Source organism: Musca autumnalis, unplaced genomic scaffold (genome assembly GCF_047663935.1).
Source record: "Musca autumnalis isolate F117 unplaced genomic scaffold, ASM4766393v1 scaffold_3, whole genome shotgun sequence".
In the NCBI taxonomy this organism is placed as follows: Eukaryota; Metazoa; Arthropoda; class Insecta; order Diptera; family Muscidae; genus Musca; species Musca autumnalis.
In genome coordinates, this window is record NW_027411866.1 from 56656175 (window position 1) to 56676166 (window position 19992).

Here is a 19992-nt window from a genome sequence, read left to right on the forward strand (position 1 = left end):
AAGCTCTTATGTTTGGTTTACATTCGGCGTCGTTTCGTGATTTCGAAGGCGTTTCGTGATTTCGAGCGGATTCAAGCAAAATTTATCATGATTTCGCATCATTTCATTTCGTGATTTCAGCGAAATCAACATCGAAAACACAGTACACATGATATACAACCCTGTTTTGCCTAAAAAGTACCAAAAGTTGCAACACTTTTCACGTATCACAATAATCAAGGTAGATGTTCAATTGCTGCAACAAAAAATTTTAGTATAAAAATTTGAAGAAAATGTTAAATTTGTTACAATGCTATTTTTCATTGTGTTCCCGTACTTTTTTAATGGTAATGTTAGAAAAAAGAGCGAATTGTCAAAAATTGCTTCCCCATGCAAATTTCTTAGAAAATACGGGAACGGAAAAATGACGGAAATTGCAAAAATTACAGCATAAATGTCAAAATTAACGTATCATATTATATGCCAAGATCTATTTAATAGGTCACGTAAGTAGCACAACAACAACTCATTTTTGGCGGAAAATTCTTCAATATATCAAAATGATTGTTTACGTTTTCATAAAATTTTTTCACAATAACAAAAAATTTGACGGATTTAAACCAATCAGCAGGACGTTTTACGCCACCTTATTATTTCATCATGATTAGATGCCAACGAACATGATTGCTGCTAGTTTCTACTAGGCCAAAATTGTATGGCAGAAAACAGGAGAAGAGGGTGTTCTTCGGCGCTATTTTTGTTTAAAGAGAAGTGCATGTCTTGCTAGATTTCGGAGTACGGGAACGCATTTTTAGCACTAAACGGGAAAACTGCAGCAAGTAGTAATATTTTGCAAGTTCTGAGCACAAGTTTTATCTATCAAAATTTATTATTATGATGTCTCAACGATAAAATAATTTTTTTTCATTTTTAGTACTATACACAATTAATACGATATATAGATAATATATATATATATATATATATATATATATATATATATATATATATATATATATATATTTAAATAAAGTTGTAAAGTTCTATATTGTCGTATATTTTTGATGATTAATTCAATTTACAAAATTTGTTTTGAATATTCATGTTCGATCAGCTGCGCATATTTATCTACCTTGATCATTGTGATATGTTTGAAATAACAAAAAATAAGTGTAAACACCGGGGTGTTTTTCAAGATTTCGTGAAATCCAGTGGATTTTGGAACGCAAGTGTAAACTTGGCATTAAACTAGTTTTCTTTTTCCAAATGAAAGGGAAAATCTCATTCAACAAATTATTCTTGCTTTTTTATCTGTATCTTCTTCCTCGTTTTCACGTGCTGTGCTATGTTTAGAAAAATAAGAAAAGAAAAACTAAAAGTAAAGCAAATTCATACACATACATAGACCGAAATCATGTTATCTACCGAACCCCCCTAACCCTGCGTTTACAAATGACAGGACAGTTGAGTACATGTATTGATTGTCAAAATCCCAAAACTTGCCTGTGTGACGAAAACAGTTGTAAAATTATGAATGAAAATCACCGATTTCTTTTTGTTTTCCGTTCACATATTTTGTTTTGTACATATTCTTTTGTTTTCAGCACATCTGAATTATCATCTCACTTCTTTTTTAGAAAAATGTCGAAAATTTGTCAACCCGGCTGTCTGTGAAAAACTGATGGACAGCTGAAGCTGTAAACAGATACAACGTTTGGGTAAAGTTTTGTGTCGTTTTTGGCCGTTTTTACACTGTTGGGCATGATGCCGAAAAATTCAAATTCATTTGAAATATATGCCGGCAAACAGATAAACGCTGGACTTTGGTATCGTCGTCGCCCTGTTGTTGTTGTTTTTTTCTCGATGCCCAACGCAAAACTTTAATCAAACGTTGTATCTGTTTTCAGCTTGAGAGATAGACGACAAATGTATGCATGTGTTAGTAAATCAGAGTTGTATTTGAAGACACACTGTCTGGTGTAAACGCCTAGTAAATGTGTGTGAGAGGCTTAAAACGACAACCAGTGTGACCATTTTAGCATTTTTGCAGCTAAATTTAGCATTATTTTTTTATTTGTTTTGTTTATTGTTGAAGATTCAATCTCATTTTCCATTGTTTGAGTGGAGTATTCCCCCATTGGCTCAACTTCATTTATTACCCTCTATTACAGAGAGTAATGTTTTTCAAAACGAACTGACAATGTTGCAAAATTTTACTGATCGCTACCAATATCATGATTTCATCCCGGCGAAGGGAATTATCAATTGGCTTCTCAGTTATTTGAAATGATGCCTTTTTAGCGAAAAACCGAACTCTTTAAGTATCTGGTATTCTCATATGAATGAGAATCACACTCACTTTTCGGCTTTTCCAAAGAAACACCAAAATCAAAATATTTTGCAACATGTCAGCACGTATCAACTAAGAATTCTTCGAATTCTGTGAGTTGAAAAGAACACCAACACAGTTGCCTGTGAGGTTGTTATTGGAATTTTGTTTTTTTGTTTTTAACAAAGCTCCATTCGCCCGTGCCTCAGCTGTTTTTTGTTTGTTTTGTTTATTGTTGAAGATTCAATCTCATTTTCGATTGCTTGAGTGGAGTATTATTTTTTTTATATTTAGCCGCAAAATTTCCATTTAGCATTTTTCTTGGCATTTCTTAATAATTAATTTAGCATTATTCTATCCACGAAATCTAAGATATTTTAGTACTTTGTTTGAAAAAATCTGATAAATGTTGTTTTAACCCGGATATGCCGACGGGCAAACTAATGCTTGGTTTACATTTACGAAATCCACTTGATTTCAACTGTCAAATCCATAGGTTAAACGTCAAATGAAATCCAGATGAGATTTCATTTGACGTTTGAGCTATGGAATTGACAGTTGAAATCGAGTGGATTTCGTAAATGTAAACTTAGCATAATGCAGCAATTTTCCTGATTTTTCAAAATAGTGTTATTCTGACTGATAATATTACAAAGAAAACTATTTTCTAACTTGGATTTTAAGGCCGTACTACATGTAGTACACTCGGTATAAACGTATGCAAAAGACAAATGTAGTTTTATTATGTTTGGGATATAGTCATTGGAGAATTGAGTAATCACTTGCACCAAATCACCATTAACAATTTTTTTAACACAATTTCAGGGTCTTAGCTAAAATTTCCTGATCACATGCTGAAATAATAGCCTCGGTATCTTTCAGATTTTGCTTCGCTCCTTTCACTGACGTATCAAGCCGTCAGTAAGAAGAGCAAAGCAAGATCTGTTACAATAACGCAATTGCAATATCGTCATCGCTATCTGAAACAGTGGAATAACGATTTCAAAAAAAAAAAAAATATAATGGAGAAGATATTTTTTTTTTAATTCGCTTCATCTACTCCAATCTTCATCTATAATGTAATAAGCCCTCTTAAAGATCTATAAAAGTTTCTGTAATGAAAAGGCAAATATTTATCATCGAAAATATTTTTGTTGTTTTCTAAAGTATTCTCCATCATGATTTATACTCTTTTTCCAGCGCTCAAGCACTTTTTCCACACCGGATGAGACATCTCCAAAACATGGTTTTTGAACCCTTTAACAACATCTTCTAGCGTCGAAAATCGTTGACCACACCATTTTTCTTAATGTGCGGGAATCAAATGAAGACATTGGGTTCCAAGTCAGGGCTGTACGGCGGATGACCCATGATCGGTCAAAAATGCGTTGGTTTGAATCGATGTGTAAGAGCTCACATTGTCATGGTGCACAATGATTCGACTTTTCTTGAACAACTTTAGTTGGATTTGTCTCGTCTTCGAAGATCCCATGGTCGATTTTGTTTTGTTTCGGGCTAATACGCCTATATCCATGGTAGAACAAATATAAGGTAAAGTTAATACTACAACAAATACAACTCGAACAACAACCACAAAGGAATTGGTTTTTGTTTGTAACGTTACTGCCAGTTGTATTTGTAAACAAAACAAGGAAATGTCTATAAATTATTGGAATTTAAAAAATTGGAATTTGGAAAACATGAATGAAAATTCGTTACATTTTCAATTTTTATGTTTCCACATCATTCCACTAAATGCATAAATTCTCGCAGAAAGTAGAATTCTTGCAGAAAAGTTTGGGGTCGCTGGAAATTCATAGAAAAAGGAGAAGCTGTTTCAATGTTTTGTTTTAGAAATCAAAGAAGCACATGTTTATTAGGGCTTTATTTTTTTAAATTTTAACAAAATGCCTCACATATTAACAAACGTTGTATCGCCTCTACAAGCGGGGATTTACTGCGCGGCTTATCGTTCGAACTTGGAGGAGGTTACATATCATTTATATGAAGAAGTCTTTCTGGGAAATGGTTTTTTTCGAATGATATATTTTTTCCCCAAAAAATATATGTCTCTAATGTACATCGAAATAGAAATAAGTGTATAAAATGTCATATGAAATTTGACACTAACGTTACAACCCAGTTCAGTCAGCTGTGTATTGCTGCTACCTTTTCTTATTCTACCATGATTTTTTCCGATAACATAACCCTGCGTTTACAAATGACAGGACAGTTGACTTCATGTATTGATTGTCAAAATCCCACAACTTGCCTGTGTGACGTAGGCGTCCAGACAACTGCGAAAACAGTTGTAAAATTATGAATGAAAATCACCGATTTCTTTTTGTTTTCCGTTCACATATTTTGTTTTGTACATATTCTTTTGTTTTCAGAACATTTGAATTATAATCTCACTTCTTTTTCACAAAAATGTCAAAAATTTGTCAACCCGGCTGTCTGTGAAAAACTGATGGGCAGCTGAGAGACAAACGACAAATGTATGCATGTGTTAGTAAATCAGAGTTGTATTTGAAGACAAACTGTCCAGTGTAAACGCCTAGTAAAGGAACAAATTGGTCTGTTCCAAAACCTGCAAGAAGCTTTTTTACTACGATAACATTTTTTACTTTATGTTATCGGAAAAAATAGTAAAAATTAGTAGATTCTTGCAGTTCTGGAACACACCAAATGTTATCGTAGTAAAAAATAGTAGCTTCTTGCAGGTTCTGGAACAGACCATATATTAGCCCTGTTCCTTTACGTTCAAGAATCTTCAAGTTTTACAACTTTTTACTCGAAAAGCGTTCCTTTACTTCAGACACAATACAATTCATATGGGAGCAGTTTTTAGCTTTTACTACTTTTGCCGGTTTTACCATTTTCAGAAGTAAAGGAACAGACCAATTGTATTGACGTTTTATGCCTTGTTCATACTAAGGCTAAGTCCCAATTTACATTAGGCGAGTTTACTTGCGGCAATTGTCAGTTTGATGGAGAGAGAGGTGAGGTATATGGTAACCCTTTGCCTCTCAACACCTTCTCTCACCCACAAACTCACAATTGCCGCAAGTAAACTCGCCTAATGTAAATTGGGACTAATTCGCTCTCTATTCGTTGTTCGAATCCAAATTACAATATAACTATGTACTTCAATTCCCATACAAAATTTTGAGAACGAACAACGATTTTTGTACATTATTCAATTTAAATTACTCTCAGAACGACGATAAAATATGTCCCATCTCTAACAAATGAGAGAATTTATCGAAATAAAATAATTATGACAGGAAAAATTAAAAATTTATTAAAAACCCAAACATTTTTAGAAAATCTGCAAAGCATGAATGAAAACTAAACTGTTTAACGACTAATATACATTCAAATCATAGCAAATTTTGTCTTCTCTTACATTAAGTCTGTCTGGTTACTTTCCCAGCAAGAATTGTCCAGCAAGAACTTTCTCAGAGAGTAAGGGGTTTTTATTCTCTTTTGCTAGAAAATTGTAAAAAGTAATCAGACACCTTCCCAGCAAAAACCAGCAAGCAATCAGCTGGCTTGCAAAACAGAACAATTTGTCCGCCAATAAAGAAAGCAAACACGTTGTATTTTATTAAAAATAAAAAAGCAAATGAAACAAATAAGTATTTTTCCACTTTACAAATTTGTTCTCCATAAAACAATACAATTAGACTATGTTATTTCCACAATAAAATAGTTTTTAATTTTCACAAACATAAATCGACAAAAAACTAAAAACAGGTGATTGACTGTTTTCAGGAAGAAGAAGAATTGCTAGAAGAAATTTGTCCAGCAAGAATTTGCAAACTCTCAGTGAAAGAACTGTCAAAATGTCTCTCTCGAATCGCTCTATTTTGCTGGTTTTTTGTGTTAACAGACGACTTCCAGCAACAATTGGTACAAGTTGTTACAAATTTTATGGTAACCAGACAAACCTCTTGTATTACTTCCACTAGCTGCTCCTCCTGAACTACTGCCCCACCAAAACTACTGTTACGTTGTTTATCGGTCGCCGATCGTAGTCCCTTTCCTGTAGGCTATCACTTCCGGTGAGAGTGGGGCGGCTATTGTTTGTGCTAGCTATAAATAGCTTTTTATGTGCTTCTGTGTTATGCGCTGTTAAAAGATAGAAAATAAAATATATAAATAAATAAATTTTTTGTGCAGTATTAGAAGCATCAAAACATGAAAAATACGCATTTTGAACTCAGTTAAAAGCAAACATATGTCATATTTATTCAATTCAACAAAAAAAACTATATAAATAACAATAACAAAAAACAAAAACCTTATTAGTAACACCAACAATAACAAGTAAAGCAAAACACAAAAATTACAAAAAAAATAAAAACTATATAAGTTACAAAACCAAAAACCATATTAGTAATATGCTGTATATATTAGAGCTTTTTACAGGGTTAACCTTCGTTATAAGGATTTGTTTGAAATATAAGCAATGGAATTCACATTTCAGTCTTTTTGTTAAATTCGGTTTATACAATGAAATGGCAAATAAAAACACAAAAATTATAAAAAAATAAAAACTATATACAAAACCAAAAACCATATTAGTAATATGCTGTTTATATTAGAGCTTTTTACAGGGTTAACCTTCGTTATAAGGATTTGTTTGAAATATAAGCAATGGAATTCACATTTCAGTCTTTTTGTTAAATTCGGTTTATACAATGAAATGGCAAATAAAAACACAAAAATTATAAAAAAAATAAAAACTATATACAAAACCAAAAACCATATTAGTAATATGCTGTTTATATTAGAGCTTTTTACAGGGTTAACCTTCGTTATAAGGATTTGTTTGAAATATAAGCAATGGAATTCACATTTCAGTCTTTTTGTTAAATTCGGTTTATACAATGAAATGGCAAATAAAAACACAAAAATTATAAAAAAAATAAAAACTATATACAAAACCAAAAACCATATTAGTAATATGCTGTTTATATTAGAGCTTTTTACAGGGTTAACCTTCGTTATAAGGATTTGTTTGAAATACAAGCAATGGAATTCACATTTCAGTCTTTTTGTTAAATTCGGTTTATACAATGAAATGGCAAATAAAAACACAAAAATTATAAAAAAAATAAAAACTATAGACAAAACCAAAAACCATATTAGTAATATGCTATTTATATTAGAGCTTTTTACAGGGTTAACCTTCGTTATAAGGATTTGTTTGAAATATAAGCAATGGAATTCACATTTCAGTCTTTTTGTTAAATTCGGTTTATACAATGAAATGGCAAATAAAAACACAAAAATTATAAAAAAAATAAAAACTATATACAAAACCAAAAACCATATTAGTAATATGCTGTTTATATTAGAGCTTTTTACAGGGTTAACCTTCGTTATAAGGATTTGTTTGAAATATAAGCAATGGAATTCACATTTCAGTCTTTTTGTTAAATTCGGTTTATACAATGAAAACACAAAAACTTTATAAAAATTAAAACTATATATATAACTATATACAAAATCTATGCATTTGGTAGTCCATTGGAGGAACTAGCATTTGATGTGTGGAGTGTTAATTTGTTTTTTTTTTTTTTTTTTGGTAGCTTCCAGCATTTCTACTCTTCTTCTGACAACTCTGACTCTAATGTCATTTTCATCGAAGTTTATGTCTTTCTCTGAAAATTTTCTGTATTTTGCCCTTTTTGCACTTTCTACGAAACGAGTCTTCGAGTAGTATCCTCCTTCAAACTGATATAAATGATGTAGAAGAGACTTACGTGGAATCTTTAACACATCTGAAATGCTAATCAGTGAGCATTGGCCTGTGTGGCATAGGTATAATCCAATTCTGTACTCTTCTTCCGTGTAGGGCTTTTTCTTTTTGCCCACGCTTCCACGAATATCACTTTCTGATGGTGTTCTTGGACTTGGGAGAAGAAGAAAAATATATTTGTTATTAGCAAAATGCCAATTGACAAATGTAAATGTCAAAATGAAAACGCCAATTGTGGGTGTTCTCACCAGAAAGAAGGGCGGTTGGGTTTCTGCTGTAAGCCTCGAAAGTATTTCAGTAATGGAAATATTTTCCTCAAGATTCATCCACCAAGGAAATATGGAAATGGAAAAAAGGAAAGAAAATGCGATGTATGAGAGGTTTGGAATAAGAACAGTAATGGTTCTTCTTTATTGAATTCAGTAAAACAGAACGACTTCTTACCAAGAACAACAGTACTGGTTGATGCTTAGTTGACAAGCATCAACCCAAGTTAATTCTGTTGTGTACCAACTTTCCACTACATCGAATGGTGGAAAATTGGCACTTAAGCATGATTGATCCACTATTTCGTATGCACTCCTTCCACCTAATGCCCTAATAATTAAAAATTTTCTTTGTTCTTCCGAGAAATGTTCTTGGCCTCTAATTAATTGTGCCAAAACCATTATTCCGCGAGACATTTTTTAGCTTTTATTTGAAAGTATATAAACTGAAAGAAAATATCCTGAAGTTCATTTGTAAATTATTCCTTCATATGAACTTAAGTAAGGCCTCGTTCACTGTTTATATAACCTGGCACCTTTTAGTAGATCTGGCAACCCTCCTGATCTAATTATTCTGTAGGTAATATTTATTGTAATTGATAGCAGTCCATCCTGGTGAACGAAAAAAATCATAAAACGCCTTAGTTTTCAGATATTCGCGGTATTAGACCTATAGGACCCTGTTTACGTGTAATATGACCTGGTACTCCCATGGTCCATATGGTAACCCTCCTAGTAGGGATTTTCTATGCCTAATATTGTTGGTACTTGTTAGTAGTTAACCCTGTTTAAGTATAACATTCATAAAAGGTCATGATTTTCAATTTACCAAAAATATGGGTTATTTTGGAACCTCCATTAAATTTCAAAAACATTTATTTGACAGCTTGAATTATATGGGTTTTCGTTATTTTGTGTTGGCCTACGTGGGTCAATTTTTTATTTATACATTCTATCTTGTCTTTGATAAGTCTACCAACTATTTTTTGCAAAAAATCCCGACATTTTTATCCCAATTATCAGCCATTTTTCATTAATTATTACAGAAAAATTTTAGTTTTCATGGTTCGAAAACAATTACTTGACAAACTGTATATGGATTCTTGTTCTGTGAAAATTTTAAATGAAAAAAATTTCCTTTATAAGTATTTTTTTCATTTGACAGTTTTTCCTTTATAAAAGTTTTCATTTCACATGCTCTTCGTCCAGAACCTGCAAGAAACAGAGGCTGACTTCCGAAACGTCAGTTGCTGTGTATTCGTGCAGGGGTCTTATATGCTGTTTATATTAGAGCTTTTTGCAGGGTTAACCTTCTTTATGATGATTTGTTTGAAATATAAGCAATGGAATTGACATTTAAAACCCAGTCGGTTTGTTAAATCCGGTTATATATAAACGGGGTATTAGATCGAGTTCCCCACTACTGCAAGCAATTTCATAAAATTACTCTAAAAACCCCTAGTTTCTTGCACGAATACGAAGCAACTGACGTTTCGGAAGTCAGCCAGAATTTAGTCCAAGAACCTGCAAGAATCTACAGATTTTTACTACGATAACAATTTCACAATTGGTCTGTTCCAGAACTCAACAAATTTTTACTATTTTTTCGATAAGGTAAAGGAAAAATTGTTATCGTATTAAAAATGTGTATATTCATGCAAGTTCTGGAACAGGCATCATGTTATAAAAAAATGGTAAAAGTTAGTTGATTCTTAAAGTTCATTAGTGAATTTATAGAAAAAATTTACTCCAACGGCACATGTACTGTGCACTTGCAGTGGCTAAACGGCATCCGCGGATACACACTTTTTGCTGGGATATACTCTGTTCCAGAACCTGTACGAATTTGTTTCCTTTGTTATCGAAAAAAAATTAGAGAAATTAGGCTGTCCTTCCAACTACACATACTCCCAGGGCTAGGGTACTCAACCCGCCAATCGAACCCAACACACTAATATCGAATGAGGGTACGTTCTATTGACTTTTTTATGACACATCACAACATATAAAAGTGATCTTGATGCAAGTGATCCCGCACTAGCCCACCCTTCCTGTATCCCGAATGTCCATACCTTCTTTTGTCTGGACCCCCCGCAAACCACACATTGACTCACACACTTACTTCACCGCAAATTTCCCCAAGTTACACAAATTAAAGCTCTGTTCCAGAAAAAAAAAGTTTTTACAATTTTTACCATTTTTACACATTTTGCGTTCACGTACACAAAATTTATATTGTTACGGAATTAGATTTAACTAATCTCCGTGTAGACGTTGTTTTATTACCCGATACGATTTGTACCAAATAAAACAGGGTTCGTTTTAAATTACGTTTCTACAATGCTTTATTTACTTTATTACACTTATTCAGAACCGACTTTAATTACAAAGCACACAGCAAGTCTCTAGTTAGCACGCAGCTCTTATTTAACCGATCTGTTCAGTTCAACGCTTAAAACACAACTCAACTCGTCATTGCCAGTTCCCCTGTATTTATATCCCAAAGTTTCCCTGTTCGAGAGTCCTCTAGAAAATGTCTGGCAACTCCTCGAATATGTACAACGAACACACAGACGCACATTCGCACTAAGCGAACAACCAGACTCACATACATGGGGGATGATCAATGACGTAATTACAACAACAAATAAATGCAAGAAAAGAAGTAACAAACTAAACGATAATTACATGATTTTGGCAAAACAAACAAAAGAACATTAACAAAAGGTAACGACTAGAATGATGAAGAGAGTTCTACATGGTAGTTGTTGTTGCTTAAATAAAATAACTGCATAATAAAACGTTACGTTACAATTCAAATTTTTAAATTAACGGAAATTAAACTAAATTAACTTAAACCTATCAGTTACATTCGTAACAATATGTAAATCGTTTACGACTTTTACCACTTTATAAAGTACGGGAACAGGCCATAACACAACATTGTAATGATTATCATTATAAACATTATAACATCTTAATTTATTAGTTTTAATTAATTATTTATGTGGACCAAATTCTCAAAATATACTATATAAAAGAACACATAAAAATAATAGTGGCTTAAATCCTCAGTGAAACAAAAGATCTCTCTTTACTGGGTATTTTGCCGCCAAAACCTATCGGCACAAAAATTAATTTAACAAGGATACTAGACAGGGACGTACGCAGGGGGGGTACGAAATGGTTTGGTCGAACAAAATTTGTTAAGCTACTGTAACTACTTATTATATTTTTTTCTCATAAAAATGTTTGTATGTTTGAAGATTTCAAATTAAAACTTATACTTTGCTTAAGTTTCTGAACAGAAAATGTTCATCATTAACAAGATTTGTAAGAAAATATTTGAAAATTTTTTGTTTGTATGCTGTTTTTGAGAGAAACTTCCAATGAAATCTGAATTACTTCTTCATGTCATATCATTCCACTATCAAATGCGAATTCCATGGACCTATATGATCATATTCTATTTTAAATTCTAAATATCCTACTCTGTAAATATTTAAAATTGTATCCTAAATATTATGAATTCTTTCTATTGAATTTATATGCTATGTATCAATATTTCATATAAAATTCGAAAAATCTAATTTTTTTTGGCTCAATTTAAAGTACATGTAGAATAGAATATGGGTCAAAATCTCCAGTCCATCGGACAAAAATTTACCGAGATATGAGATTTCGAAGAGAAACATTTATTGTGTTTTGTATCTAGGATAGAAACTAAAAACGTCTTTTCCTCGAAGAGGCACTTTTGAAAGCGGTGCCCACTGTAGCTCGAAAACGGATGCTCCGGTCTTTTTGTAGGACTATTATACACATAAAGCATGTGATTAACCGAGAGAGTCTTTAAAAAACTGCTGACGAAGTCCAACAAAAATATCAAATTTTTACAGTTTTTTATTTTTGTTAAAATCGAAATTTCGATTTTAACTTTTCAAAATTTTTAAAAATTGTTTTTTTTTTTTAATTCCATTTCGATAATAGACAAGATTATTAGGTTTGTAATGATCCCACAAAAATATATGCTGATCGGTTTATTCCTTTTCAAACTACAGTGGGTACCGTGAACTGCTTTAGTAAAAACAGTGCTTCATAGGCGGGCAATTGTCAGAAAGATTTTCTCAAAAAAAAACAAAAAAAAAATAAAAAAAAAATAGAATAGATTTCTTAAACAAATGCATGCAAATGGATTCTTATAAGTGGCCATAACCTATTAAAATGACTTTACGTAACGCTACACAACATTTTTTAATTTCATGATTTTTGGTCAAGTTGGCTCCCCCCGAAATGAAATCCTGCGTACGTCCCTGATACTAGATAATCCTATTGTAACACTCTTTGCCTTTTGTTAAAACCTGGTATTCTTCCCTTACAATATGATGAATTAATTACAAACTATACAAATTCAGCGAAAAGAGAAAATTGAAATTTATATAAATTGTTTTAACTTTAAAGATTTTCACTATTTTATGATTAATTTTAAAATTTCTTTAACTTCCAGATTAAAGGCCTGCATTGGTGGAACTGTTTGTAACAGAAAAACAAATAACACAGTTACATACATGTAACTGTTGGTATAAAAGAGAGAATGAGTGTAACAGTTTTTTTTTTTAGAAGACGTATACCATCAACTCTAAGTCTAAAAGATTTGGAGTACATTAAGGCAAGATCAGATGCCGTGATCAATGTCTTACAATCAATAGAACCAGAGTTATTTTGGAATGATTTTAATTTTTTAAGACAATAATACCAAGTTACTGATTTTTGCAGGAATAATTATTATACGTTCATCCAAACTAGAGGAAAACGCAAGGTAAGAAAAAACATTTAATAAATTCAAGAGATATTTTTTAAAATAGATATTTCCCAAAAAGTGTAACCTACAAAAAACCGTGGATCCTGTGTATGTCTTATTGTGGATAAGTGGATTAAGCAATGTACCTAGTACATCATATTGATGGTTGGTTGTAGGCCTACAGGAGAGCCGCCAACGAAAATAATGGCAACGCACAAAGGTAGTACCTCATGGGTTGTGTGGAAATCTACCACTACTTTCACTAATGCAAGATGTAGGAGGAGCGCTAACAGTTCTTTTGTCCCAATTTACATTAGGCGAGTTTACTTGCGGCAATTGTCAGTTTGTAGGTGAGAGAGGGGGCTGAGAGGCAAAGAGTTACCATATGCCTCACCTCTCTCTCCATCAAACTGACAATTGCCGCAAGTAAACTCGCCTAATGTAAATTGGGACTTTGTTATGTGATATACGTTTTTATGTAAATATTACTCATTTTGAAATAAGTATTGAGAATTTCATTGTCCCGCAAACACAAATTCATTTAAGAAATACTAAACAACAAATAATACTTATTAAATTATAATGACACGGTCCGTTTAGTGACACGTTGGTACACGCGTTGTCCCAAAACAGTTAAATTATGTTTAACTTTAATGCGTCAGCCATATTGTTGTTTTTCAAAAAACTTGGCTTCACTTACACTTTTTTCATGTGGTTGTTGTAACGCAACGCACAACGCATCGTATGTGGCGAGCGCTTAAAGCCCTCGACACATACGGTCCGTTTAGTGACACGTTGGGAAACGCGTTGTCCCAAAACAGTTAAATTATGTTTAACTTTAATGCGTCAGCCACATTGTTGTTTTTCAAAAAACTTGGCATCACTTACACTTTTTTCATGTGGTTGTTGTATCGCGACGCTCAACGCATCGTATATGCCGAGCCCTTTATTCCGTTCCCGAACTATTTCAAAAAACTTGTGTGTCAGAACAATTTTTTTCAGTTCTCTCTTTTACGAGTTTTACTATTAAAAAGTACGGGAACGAAGCTTTTACCTGGTTTTCCCTGTCCACACTAGCGCGAATTTCATTAAAAAATTTGATGAAATTAGGTGTTCTTAAATCGAATTCCCCACTACAACCATAGTCGTGTTCCTTTACGTGCCTGAGGTTACCAGTTTTTACCACTTTTTACCCGCAAAGTGCTCCCTTACTTTTAAAATCATACAATTTATATGAGAGCAGTTCACCACTTTTACCATTTTTAAATGTAAAGGAACAGACCACATTTTGTGACGTGTAAACGCCGTAATACACAGCGTATGACCAACGGCGGCAAGAAAATTATGGCGGCGGCCAAACGATGTGGCAACCACACATCGATCAATCAAAAATGCAACACTGAATGGGAGGAGCTTAAATAAAGTAGACAAAATTATAACGGTATCCTTCAAAAAGGAATACCAAACAACAGCAGCTATAAAAGCGGCAAAATCCCAAGCTCTCTCTCTCTTTGAATTCAGTTTTTTGGACGCGTAACGAGGTAAGGTGGTGGTGATGAATAAGGAAAAAGTTGGTGTACGTGAAAAAAAGAAAGAACAGTGCTAACAAAGTTAAAATATCGATGTGAATTTATTAAAAGAATATATTAACTATAAATGAAAATTCAAGAAAAAGCAGGAAAAATAATTAAAACCTGAAAGAAAAAATAATTAAAATAAATCTAAATAAGAAAATAAACCTGCAAAGAAAAATTAATCAAAGTTAACCTGTAAAAGAAAATAAATAAAACCTGAAAAAGAAACATAAAAAAACCTGAAAGGAAAAAATAATATAACCTGAAAAGAAGAAACAAATATCATTCGCTGAAATAAAAAAACTGAAAGGAGTGGAAAAATGCTAAAATTCTAGAGAAATCTAAGAAAGATTGTAAAAAAGTGTAATGCGCAAAAGAAAGGAAACAGAAAAATACAAATACTTACGCAAAAATATACTTACCGTTTGCCAATGTTAAACCATGTAGTAAAACCTGCAAGAAAGAAAGAGGTAAAAATATTTCGAAAAGAAAACAAGTCAATCACGGTTTCGTCAGTGGTAAACTCGCCAAATATCCTGAAAAGAAAGAAAAAAATATTAAATTAAACATACCAGTTTATGACCTACTAAATGACAAAGAAAAAGTTAAATTTTGTGAGAAAGTTCAAGAAACTTACCCGATTTGTGTTTCATTTATATGATATCGATTTGTACTCTGAAAGAAGAAAAAAACATACCGTTCGCATACATTAACCGAAAAGAAAAGATTGATGGAAAAGTCACAGCTACATTTTAAATTATTAAAATTAAATTACATTTTAAAGTATGTTGCCTTCAGCCATATTTTCCAAAAATAGTTGTTATTAAATCGGTGATAACATACAAACAAAACAGTGATAAAAAGTGTGCTGGGTTACGCAGGCTTAGCTGCTATGCCTAAATACGACCGTATTCCAAAAACGTATGAGGTGAAAAAAGTAGAACACATCTATTCTTATGAGAACTACCGAAATACGTCTAGCGTATACTTTTTTAAGTTGAACATTTCCAACTTTGACAGAACGTACGATATGTTATTGTATGTATGTATGTGTGTGTTTTGTATTTTGAAAACAAAAGCCCAACAAAACATGAAATACAATTTATTGCAAAGGAAAAATGTTTGTTTTACGAATGAAAACATTTAATAAAGTTTCTGTCGCGGTTTTTGTGTTTTAAATGGGATTTCGGATTCAACGTATTTGGGTAATACGGACGCTCAGAGAGCGTTGTTGTGGTAGGTAGGTGAATATTTTTTGTACGTCACGACTTAAATTAGGTATAGCTGTTACATGTAAAGTGTGGTCAGTTGCTCTACACACACATATCATTCACCGAATCAATACATCCCAGCAAACATGTGGTGAAAAGTTCAAAAAAAAGGAAAAAGAAAAGTACAAAAGTAAAAACTTACATAACCTGAAAGGGGAAAGGTAAAAAAAATTTTGCATAACCTAAAAAGTAAAAAAATTACATAACCTGAAAAGAGAAAAAGTAAAAATTTTGCATAACCTAAAAAGTAAAAAATTACATTTAACGTGAAAAAAGTTAACATAACCTGAAAAGGAATGTTCTCATAACCTGAAAAGAAAAGATAAAACTCACCTAATCTAAAAGAACACAAAAGGATAGAACACATAACTTAAAAGAAGTTTAACCTAAAGTGTTTAGTGAAAAGAGATAAAAAGACAACTTACCTGAAAAGAGAGAAAAACTTAAAGAAAGCTTACAGTTTCGGAAGTTATAAACCATTAAATGAAAATCATAAACATTAAACAAACAAAAATAAGTCCAATACAAACCTAATGCACCAAATATCACCCAAAGCCACCTCGCGTCAGAAATTAATAACCAACAACTTATCTACGTCATCCGTCTTGCCAAAACATAATCCTGTCAACACATTATTGTTGGAGAATCAATCTAATTCACTCAACTTTATGCAAACTTTTTATTACTTTATAATATCTTTATAAAGTATGCTATGGTTTTTGTTTATATATTTAAACATAGTATGCTTTGTATTTTGTATGTATAACTTTTATATCGATACGAAAATTATTTGTCATTCCATAATAAAACTTTGTGAACTTTACACGTGTGTGTTTGCCTTCCATATTAATTGGTGCAAAAGAATATCCATCCACAAAATATTCCTGCAATAGGTTATGGGCTCTTCACCATGGATATTTTAAGGACTACATTTGCTAAATTGAATGCAGACAACTATCATCTGTGGAAATATAAATTGGAGTTGATCTTGCGGAAAGAAGGCGTATGGAAATGTGTGGTCGATCCGGTTCCAAATGCTCCAGATGCGACATGGAACAAGAAAAACGAGGATGCAACCGTAATTATTGGACTTTCGGTCGAGGATTCTCAGCTTATGCTTATAAAGAAAGCAAAAACAGCACACAATGCATGGATTATTCTCAAAAATCATTTTGAAAAGGATACACTAGGAAGCAGTGTAAGGATAATGAGACAAATTTGCGGCATGAAATACACAATGGAATCAAATATATCAGAGCATATAATGGAAATGAAACTATTATTTGAAAAACTGGAGGCGATTGGGGAAAAATTCTCAGAACGTTGGCTCGTAGCCATGTTACTCAGCAGTTTGCCGTCATCATTTGATATGTTTGTTACAGCGTTGGAAGCTCGAAAAGTGGTAGAACTGACCATGATAACTGTTGAAGCTTGTCTGATAGAGGAATGTGAACGTCATAAGAAGGATGTGCCTACAAATTCTGTTTTGAAGAGTTACAAATCTGGCGACAGCAAATCCGAAAAACTATGCCATTTCTGCAAAGGTAAAGGACATTTTAAGAAGGATTGCTGGAAATTTAAAAAGACGAAGAGTAAGTATGATACCAGGAATCAAGTGAATGAAGCAAAAGAGCAAGAACGGGATAGTGAAAACTTCTGTTTCTCAACATTTAACAATACATCGGCTTGGGTTTTGGACTCTGGTGCAACCTGTCATATAAGCTCCCAACGATCAAAATTTTCATCATTGAAATCTTGTAAAGAACTAGTGACAGTAGCAAATGGTCAAATAATTGAGTCAACTGGGAAAGGAAATTGTAAAATTGAAGTGATGAATTCCAAAAACGAGAAATTCAACATTACAATTGAGGATGTGCTTTACATACCGTGGTAACTTATTGTCCGTGTCCAAGGTAACTTATAAGTCACAGCTACATTTTAAATTATTAAAATTAAATTACATTTTAAAGTATGTTGCCTTCAGCCATATTTTCCAAAAATAGTTGTTATTAAATCGGTGATAATATACAAACAAAACAGTGATAAAAAGTGTGCTGGGTTACGCAGGCTTAGCTGCTATGCCTAAATACGACCGTATTCCAAAAACGTATGAGGTGAAAAAAGTAGAACACATCTATTCTTATGAGAACTACCGAAATACGTCTAGCGTATACTTTTTTAAGTTGAACATTTCCAACTTTGACAGAACGTACGATATGTTATTGTATGTATGTATGTGTGTGTTTTGTATTTTGAAAACAAAAGCCCAACAAAACATGAAATACAATTTATTGCAAAGGAAAAATGTTTGTTTTACGAATGAAAACATTTAATAAAGTTTCTGTCGCGGTTTTTGTGTTTTAAATGGGATTTCGGATTCAACGTATTTGGGTAATACGGACGCTCAGAGAGCGTTGTTGTGGTAGGTAGGTGAATATTTTTTGTACGTCACGACTTAAATTAGGTATAGCTGTTACATGTAAAGTGTGGTCAGTTGCTCTACACACACATATCATTCACCGAATCAATACATCCCAGCAAACATGTGGTGAAAAGTTCAAAAAAAAGGAAAAAGAAAAGTACAAAAGTAAAAACTTACATAACCTGAAAGGGGAAAGGTAAAAAAAATTTTGCATAACCTAAAAAGTAAAAAAATTACATAACCTGAAAAGAGAAAAAGTAAAAATTTTGCATAACCTAAAAAGTAAAAAATTACATTTAACGTGAAAAAAGTTAACATAACCTGAAAAGGAATGTTCTCATAACCTGAAAAGAAAAGATAAAACTCACCTAATCTAAAAGAACACAAAAGGATAGAACACATAACTTAAAAGAAGTTTAACCTAAAGTGTTTAGTGAAAAGAGATAAAAAGACAACTTACCTGAAAAGAGAGAAAAACTTAAAGAAAGCTTACAGTTTCGGAAGTTATAAACCATTAAATGAAAATCATAAACATTAAACAAACAAAAATAAGTCCAATACAAACCTAATGCACCAAATATCACCCAAAGCCACCTCGCGTCAGAAATTAATAACCAACAACTTATCTACGTCATCCGTCTTGCCAAAACATAATCCTGTCAACACATTATTGTTGGAGAATCAATCTAATTCACTCAACTTTATGCAAACTTTTTATTACTTTATAATATCTTTATAAAGTATGCTATGGTTTTTGTTTATATATTTAAACATAGTATGCTTTGTATTTTGTATGTATAACTTTTATATCGATACGAAAATTATTTGTCATTCCATAATAAAACTTTGTGAACTTTACACGTGTGTGTTTGCCTTCCATATTAATTGGTGCAAAAGAATATCCATCCACAAAATATTCCTGCAATAGGTTATGGGCTCTTCACCATGGATATTTTAAGGACTACATTTGCTAAATTGAATGCAGACAACTATCATCTGTGGAAATATAAATTGGAGTTGATCTTGCGGAAAGAAGGCGTATGGAAATGTGTGGTCGATCCGGTTCCAAATGCTCCAGATGCGACATGGAACAAGAAAAACGAGGATGCAACCGTAATTATTGGACTTTCGGTCGAGGATTCTCAGCTTATGCTTATAAAGAAAGCAAAAACAGCACACAATGCATGGATTATTCTCAAAAATCATTTTGAAAAGGATACACTAGGAAGCAGTGTAAGGATAATGAGACAAATTTGCGGCATGAAATACACAATGGAATCAAATATATCAGAGCATATAATGGAAATGAAACTATTATTTGAAAAACTGGAGGCGATTGGGGAAAAATTCTCAGAACGTTGGCTCGTAGCCATGTTACTCAGCAGTTTGCCGTCATCATTTGACATGTTTGTTACAGCGTTGGAAGCTCGAAAAGTGGAAGAACTGACCATGATAACTGTTGAAGCTTGTCTGATAGAGGAATGTGAACGTCATAAGAAGGATGTGCCTACAAATTCTGTTTTGAAGAGTTACAAATCTGGCGACAGCAAATCCGAAAAACTATGCCATTTCTGCAAAGGTAA

At 32.6% G+C, this 19992-nt stretch overlaps 1 long non-coding RNA gene across 1 annotated transcript; it reads right to left on the reverse strand.

The window, feature by feature from the left end:
- Positions 1–5898: 5898 nt before the first annotated feature.
- Positions 5899–8488, reverse strand: LOC141397696 (uncharacterized). Its single transcript, XR_012411481.1, has 3 exons — positions 8327–8488; positions 8083–8231; positions 5899–6442 (listed from the first exon to the last, which is right to left on the reverse strand). It is a non-coding gene; the product is annotated as an uncharacterized lncRNA (long non-coding RNA).
- Between the last annotated feature and the right edge of the window lie 11504 nt (positions 8489–19992).